Source organism: Natrix helvetica (assembly GCF_964273705.1).
Source record: "Natrix helvetica genome assembly, chromosome: Z".
NCBI lineage: Eukaryota > Metazoa > Chordata > Lepidosauria > Squamata > Natricidae > Natrix > Natrix helvetica.
This window is the reverse complement of record NC_138554.1, coordinates 110,184,436-110,193,045: the sequence shown is the minus strand read 5'-3', so window position 1 is coordinate 110,193,045 and position 8,610 is coordinate 110,184,436. Positions and strand designations below refer to the sequence as shown.

The window sequence follows — 8,610 nt, the reverse complement described above, 5'->3', positions numbered from 1 at the left end:
GAGGCAGATAGGACGAAGAACTACAATCAAACATTCTAGCAACTGATCCAGCCCGGGGAATCGGCGGGAATCCCGGCAGCCATTTCAGCGCGGCAAATTCAAATCGCAGGACAAGATGGCTATGCACGCTCCGCCAACCCCGTACGACCCAGTGGCCGAACATTGGGAATCCTACATGCTGAGATTCGAATGCTTCCTCGAGGCAAACGATCTCATGGGAGTACCGGACTCCCGGAAAAAGAACATGTTCCTGGGTTACTGCAGTCGGGAAGTTTTCGAGATGGCCAGAGACCTATCGGAACCAACCCCCATCCAGGCAGTAACATGGGCGGCTTTACAACAGACGCTGCAGACGCACTACGCGCCAAAACCTTCCCGCCACGTCCGCCGCCACGAATTCCACATGATGAACCAGAAGGCGGACGAGTCCATCAACCAGTATGTCGCAGCACTTCGGAAGGCGGTGACGTATTGCGAATTCAGGAATCTGGACGAGCACATCCTGGAACGCCTCATATGCGGAGTGCGGGACATTTCTCTGCAGAAACGTTTGTTGGCAAAACCCAACTTAACCCTGCAGATCGCACTGGATGAGGCAAGGGCATCGGAGTCGGCGGACAGATCAACAGAAACGTTGCAACACCAGTACAGCGCACTCCAACCCGGACCAGACAGACCCGGGTGCATCACGAAGCCACCGACCAAGAGACTGAGGACAGCGAGTGCGAAGACAGCCATCGCATGCACAGCAGCCACCAGAAACCGGTGTGAAAATTTGAATCCCGTTTGCCACCCTGCGCGAGCTGCGGAGGGAAACATCCCCGATCCACTTGCAGATTCAGGGACATTGTTTGCCAGCATTGCGACAAAATAGGACACATTGCTAAGGTGTGTCGGAGCGAAGTCCCTGCCACAACATGGCAGCCGCCATCTTACCACCAACAGAAGCCCACCCCAGGGGCTTGGTGGAAAAACAAAGGGCGCCCAGAAAGAGAACCAAGGGAGTCAGCCGAGAGAGAGTATTCCAGAGAGAGCCGCTAAGAACCTATCTCACAACGATAGGACAGGTCCGCACAAAGCGACCTAAAAAGCTGAAACTCACTGTCCTCCTTGAGGACTCCCCATGCGAGCTAGAAGTCGACACGGGGTCATCGTTGACGATCATCTCATGGTCAGCCATGAAAAAGGCGATTCCCAGCTTGAAGAAGCACCAGCTGCGCAAGCCAGACATCTTGCTTCGCGACTACCAGGGGAACAGGGTCCCCATCGTGGGTGAAGGAATATTCTGGGTCCAGTTCAAAAACATCACAGCTCAACTGCCCGTGACCGTAGCAAGCGCACCACTGCAAAGCCTCCTGGGACTGGACTGGTTCGAAGCCCTGGGCCTGGAAGTCACGGGCATCAATGCCTTGGGGAACAGCAGCGCCGAGGAGATTTTTAAGGAGTTCGAGGATGTGTTCAGCCCCGGCCTTGGTAAGTATGTGGGGACACCAATCTCATTTAATTTGGACCCAAATGTGGCGCCCATCAGACTAAAACCCAGGAGAGTGCCTTTTGCACTCCGCCCCAAAATTGATAAAGAAATCGATAAGCTGGTCGAACAAGGAATCCTTGAACCAGTCGACCATGCTCGTTGGGAAACCCCAATAGTGACCCCGGTAAAGCCAGATGGGTCAGTCCGCATCTGCGCGGACTATAAATGCACAATTAATGTCGCTCTCCAACAGAGCGCGTACCCTGTGCCCGTAGTACAACATCTATTACACTCATTAGGGCCAGGCAAAATTTTAGCAAAATTAGACATGGCACAAGCTTACCAGCAGCTGCCAGTAGACAGCGCCACGGCGGAGGCCCAGACTATAGTGACGCATCAGGGTGCATTCAAATGCAACCACTTACAATTCGGCGTGAGCATCGCTCCTGGTCTGTTCCAGAGCGTCATGGAACGGCTTTTGCAGGGCATACCTGGAGTCGTCCCTTATTTTGACGACATCTTAGTATCTGCTGCAAATGAGGAGCAACTTCTAAAACGTGTCAGGATTGTTTTGGCCAGAATTCGGGAGAAGGGTCTCCGCCTAAAAAAGGAAAAATGCCAAATTAATGTGCCCAGTGTAGAATTCCTGGGTTACAGGATCGATGGTCTGGGAATCCACCCGACATCGAAAAAAATTAAAGCCATTCGGGACGCCCCCACACCAAAAAATCAGACCGAGTTGCAGGCCTTCCTCGGACTTCTTAATTTCTACAGCGTCTTTCTCAGACAGAAGGCTACCATTGCTGAACCTTTGCACCGACTTCTAGCAAAGAATGCCAAATGGACCTGGGGACGTCCCAAGGCGGCCGCTTTCACTGCAGTCAAGCGCCTGCTGACGACCGAGTCTCTGCTGGTCCAGTACAGCCAAACCCTACCTCTGATTTTAACATGCGATGCTTCACCTTTCGGCATCGGCGCAGTATTCAGCCACAGAATGCCAAATGGAAACGAAGCCCCCATCGCATTCTACTCAAGAACCCTATCTTCGGCAGAACGTAATTATAGCCAATTGGACAGGGAGGCATTGGCCGCTGTGGTGGGAGTCAAGCGTTTTCATGAATACCTCTACGGCCACGATTTCGAACTCATGACGGACCACAAGCTGTTGCTGGGTCTGCTGGCGGGAAACCGACCCACACCAGTATCCCTCTCCCCTCGCATGACCAGGTGGACTGTTTTCCTGGCTGCATACTCCTACAAACTTATACACTGACCGGGTTCCACGTTGGGGCACGCTGACGCACTCAGCCGTTGCCCATTGCCGGAACTAGTGGCCGACCCCACTCCGGAAACACCGGTCCTCCTGATTGACTGTTTGGACACAGGACCGGTCTCTTCTGCTGATGTTGCCAGATTCTCAGCTAAGGACAACATAATCAGACAGGTGCAGAACTGGGTATGGAGGGGGTGGCCCCAAGGACTTGTGGGATCCGAGTTTAAACTGTTTTGGTCGAAGCGTGATGAACTGTCAGTATTGAAAGGTTGTTTATTGTGGGGGGATCGAGTGGTTGTACCGCACAAACTTCGTAAAAATGTGCTAGAAGCTTTACATGTGGAGCATCCAGATATCGTAAGGATGAAAGCATTGGTGAGGAGCTATGTCTGGTGGCCTAACATGGACAGGGAAATAGAGGAGTGGGCGGCCACGTGCAATCCTTGTCAGGAATCCAGACCAGCTCCCCCAGAAGTGGCCGCTACAGAGTGGGACAAACCGCAGGCACCCTGGTCGAGAATGCATACAGATTTCGCAGGACCAGTTCAGGGCCAAACGTTCTTAATAGTTGTGGACGCATACTCTAAGTGGCTAGAGGTTGTCCTGATGACCTCAATCACAGCAGAAGCGGTCATCAAGGTACTACGGAGACTTTTCTCCACTCACGGCCTGCCCGATGTTCTGGTCTCCGACAACGGGCCACAATTCACGGCCTTGCAATTCGAGACCTACTTAGCCAGCCAGGGAATTCGGCATGCCCTAGTCGCACCCTTCCATCCGGCATCCAATGGTCAGGCGGAGAGAATGGTGTGAGCTGCAAAAGAGGCCCTCGCTATGATGGGCCCGGGTGATTGGCAAACACGGGTTGATCATTACCTATTAATACAACACATTATGCCCAGTGCCACCATGGGGAGGAGCCCCGCCGAACTCCTCCTGGGTCGCCGGTTGAGGTCTCACCTAGACCGGCTACACCCAAACTACTCTGCCACATCGCCCCCAGACTCCACAAGCAAAATCCGGAATTTTAGTATAGGTGATTCAGTATACGCCCACAACTATGCAGGGGGAACTCTATGGATTCCGGCAAAGGTAATAGGCATCACCGGGCCTCGTTCGTATCTGTTAGAATTGGAGGACGGTAGAAATTGGAGGAGGCACATTGACCAACTCCGAGGTTGCCTAACCCACTCCAGTCTTAGGCCACCAAACAAAGAGCTGACACAAACGGAACAACCCTACACACCCCTCACGGATGACTCCAGTACAGCGGAGCCCAGGGAGGAACCCGAGGCCAGCGTAAGAATGGAGCACGCCCCGAACGAACGGACTCTACCATCCCCAACCAGATCGACGGAACAAAAAGGACACTCCGATCAAGCACAGGAACAGGCTCAACCCGAATTACGCAGGTCAACCAGAACGAGGCAGAAACCCGCTTACCTACAGGATTTCGTAATGAACTGGAACGCTCCAACTAAGAGGGGAGGGGTGTTAGATATATGCATAAACTGCTGTAGTCTCCACTCAGGTCCACCGTTTAGGCGGGAACAAAGGGTTACTCAGATTGGTTGGGAGGTCTGCCAGCTCCCCATAAAAGGGGAGCTGCACGACCCCGTATTCAGCTGGATTGGATCTACTTAACCTAATAAAGAGTTGTTGTCACACACGTCTGGAGTCTGTCCTCTCGTTGCCCGAATCTAACAGTGGACTTTTATTTTATTGTGCAGTGAATTTTATTGCTTTTCAGTGGACTTTTTGGAGTCTCTTTTTCAGTTGGATGAGTTCTGTTTCCATGCATCAAATTGTACTTTGCACATAAGGTCCTCCTCACTCTGAGGTCCACTCCCCAGAGATATAGGGGTGTGTTCATACAACTGACCTTCAAACTTCAGCATTATGCTCAGTCTTTTTGCGTGTGTGTGAAAACTACCTTACAACATTCTACACCTTTCTATAAATTTGGGGATAATCCATGTGAATTACTAATTACTTGAGTTTCAAAGGAACTTGATTCTAGATCTCTAATATAAACTTCTTTCTTCCTCTTCCTGGAAAGATAAACCCATCTTATCACAAAAATTGTATTGTATTATTTTAAGTACATGACATTGGATTGGTGGCTGCAAGATGAAGGGTGATGAGATGGAAAAATCCAGGAAAGAATGCCCTGGCTCTATGCAAGGTGTTATGAAGCAGGCAAATGATTAAAAGGAGCTGGTTTAAGATTCTTGGCAATATGTTGGTTACCAGAAACAAGATCCCTATCCAGAAAACTAGACATTTTTAAAAATAGAACTGTGCTCTGCTTTTATACCTAGTAAATATAATCTTTTCTATTCCATTTCTGAGTTCAGTTGTGTAGCTGCCTAAAGCTATGAGATTAATAGAGGGTTAGGAATTGACACAGTAGTGTGGCCAGCACTACTGATGCCTTTGATTCAGCCTCCTAAGAACAGAAGATCAGGATTTGCTCTTAGTATTAGGTTGCTCCTTGCATAGCAATTAATCAACTCTTTCTGCTTGGCACCTCTTTGCAATCACATCTGATTTTGCAATTATACTTGATTGTTTTTTGCTATGTGGTAACTGTATTGTTTATTCCCCCCTCTTCCACTTTATATTAAGGTGAAAGCATTTTGCTACACTAGTACAGGTGTAGTTTGCTAAGTCCTGCTCTACTGCCTTATTGTGTTGGGGAGGGAGGAGGGAAGGAAGATGACAATCTAGCTTTGGAAAAGGCCAACAAACAAAAGGCATTATTGCAGATGCATGATGGATAATTGAGAAAGCAAAGACTACCAAAAAATCAATATGATTTCAAATTCAAATTTCAAATTTTTAATTTGTTAGCCGCTCCCTCTCCGCAAGGGACTCGGGGTGGCGTACAACAAAAATATACATACATACATATAGACATACAGGTACACACATATACATACATATACATACATGCATACATGGAGGAGGTAGTAATCAAATACATATCACATTAATAATAATAATAGAAAATTAAAATTAGCCATTAAAATATCCCTTGATAAAATACAATTTAAAAAGGACTGTCAGGAGGAGGATAAAACTACGGTTGAGCCAGGCCAGATAATTGAAAGAGGTGGGTCTTGAGCTTTACACGGAAGGAGCGGAGATCGGAAGTAATCCTGATGTCAAGGGGGAGGTCATTCCACAGGGCTGGGCCCATCACAGAGAAAGCCCTGCTCCTGGGTGTCGCCCCCCGACACTGTTTAGCAGACGGCACCCGGAGAAGTCCCTCTCTGTGTGAGCGGATTGGTCGTAGGGATGTATGGGGCAGGATTTCATTGTTTATTTTTAAAAATGTATTTGATTGTATTGATTATATTACACTGTGAAGTGTACTTAGGAAAATGGAATCCCTGAACATCTTACTGTCTTCATGCAAAACTATACTTAAACAAGCAGCTATAGCAGTAGTGGGTTTCAAAGTTTTTTAGAACCTTTTCTGTAGGTGTGGCCTGCTTTGTGGAAGTGGCTTGCCGGCCCTGTGACCGGGTGGGAGTGGCTTGCCAGCCATGTGACTGGGTGAGCGTGGCCAACTTGTAAAATGTGGTGAAACTCACTTAACAACGCTCTTGCTTAGCAACCAAAATGTTGGCTCAGGAACTCTGGCATTGAAGTGTGCAAGTCTTAAAGCTGTCAAGTTACAAGACCCTTGCACACCTAACACTTTAGAAAAAAACCCAGGGGTGTTCAAACTTGACAGCTTTAAGACTTGTGGACTTCAACTCCCAGAATTCCTCCTCTCGTTCTTCATTTTGATGATGTGCGGATGGGCGGGGGGAAGTAGCTGGAACCAGTTCTAAATGGCACTGTAGATTTGTGGAACCTCTTCTATAGAAGAGGTTAGAATTGGCAGGAACCCACCCCTGAGCTATATTCTGACAGAGCATGGTGAAACAGGTTAGCTCACATTGGACAAAGGAGACAAGGCTATGTACTTTTTCCTTATCAAAGGTAAAGGTTTACACTGTCCAGTCATCTTGAACTCTAGGGGAAGGTGCTCATCTCTGTTTCTTAGCCCAGGGAGCCAGTGTTGTCTGAAGACATTTTCCATAGTCATGTGGCCAGCATAGCTATATACCAAAGGCACACCGAATGTTGTTACCTTCCCAATGAGTTGATCTACTCGCTGGTGCATGCTTTCGAACTGCTAGGTGGCCAGAAGCTCACCCTGTTGTACAACGCTCAGGTTTGAAAGCCGGGCTGTCAGATTTCCAATGAAAAATTCAGCGTGTTTAACTGAGACATCATTCCCTAACAATTTTAATTATTATTTATAAATTATTTATTTATTAATAACATATTTTTAAATTAATAATCAATTAACTCATTTAAATTAATTTATATTTCAGTTAATTGTAATAATTTCCTTATTAATTCAACCTATATGCTAAATATATCCAATGGAATCTGGGTTGGACTGCCTTTAAAGCTGGAGGAAGGAATATGCTATGCTATGCTATGCTATGCTATGCTATGCTACGCTATGCTATGCTACGCTACACTACGCTACGCTGAATTGCATTGCTTTAATAGCCAAAAATTAAACAGATCTGCAAGCTCTAATAATGGACGTCAAGAAGCACAATGAAAACATGAGATTAAAACTGACATTTGCCCTAGAAATGAGAATTGAAATATTGAAGTGGTGGATAGTTTCTGCTTTTTAGATTCAACTATCAACAGTAAAGGCATAAGCTTTCAATTAGACTAACAACTTGGAGACCTTGGAGAAAGATATTCAGATGCCATGATGTGTCCATACCTACAAAGAACAAAATCAGTGTTGTTGCAAAGAAGCAGTTTTGAAATACAGAAAGATAAATTGGAATATCTACATTGTTATGTACTGATTAATAATGCCAGTAAATAATGCAGCTGTCTTGGAAAAGTGGTATGGTATGTTATTTATATCTCTTAAAAAAATAAAATTTGAGTTTTTAGCAATTCTGAATCCAGAATTATGAGGGAAGGATTACAGTTGGTTTGAGTTATGAGTCAGAGCAAGAAGACCTTAGCATCATGCAACACTTCAGTTTTCATGTCCAAAACTGGAGCACATACACTGTAAAGTAGCATCTGCACAACAGATACTTAAAACAGCCATGTACTTTCTCAAGATTGTGCAGCAGCTGCAAACAGTAGTGCAAAACCAGAAAAAATGGTTACAAATGGATACTTCTTTCACGATTTCACATGTTGAAATGCCTTTTGAAAATTGAATCAAAAACAATGCCCAGCTGTTACACCCTGTCTATGCAGTAAGTTATAGCGTTGACAGAAATGCATTTCACGCTGATTTTGATTGGGAAGATAATAGTTTTACTGGGAGGGAGAAGACACAAATTTGATAAATATATACACAGACTCCCAATATCTAATCTTTTCCAGATGCAAGGATATTATGAATCCCAATATAGATTCAATTATTTTATGACTGGAAACAAAAGTAGCATTCATTTTTCACAGTGTTATTCTAGGGGTGCCAATAATAATTATAATAACTCTTACTGTTTATATAGCTTATATAAATATTTTTACTTATATAAAATTATTACATCTGTAAAAAAATAGTAATTTTGTTTTGGTATATTTTTTTAAACTGAAGAATTCTATCATTGATTTATGATTGTAATTTGAAGTGTTACAATTGAGAAATACAGTAAAGCGAAAAGTTAAAGAGATTTGAAAAACATCCATAATGTGTTCCCAAGTAAACCCTTATTTGCAAACCAGTTAAATGTGAACGGGATTGCTTGACAATTAAATGAATACATTATTAAGGTTGGTTATCCAGTGAGCCAGATAGTTAGACTGGATTTGG

At 45.4% G+C, this 8,610-nt stretch overlaps 1 pseudogene across 1 annotated transcript in view; it reads left to right on the top strand.

The window, feature by feature from the left end:
* Positions 1 to 280: 280 nt before the first annotated feature.
* The window catches only part of LOC309401599 (transmembrane protein 120B-like), a 168,077-nt pseudogene continuing 159,747 nt past the window's right edge, over positions 281 to 8,610 (top strand). Inside the window, exon 1 of the transcript in view lies at positions 281 to 468. The product of the transcript in view is annotated as a transmembrane protein 120B-like (transcript). The remainder of the gene's footprint in view (positions 469 to 8,610) is intronic.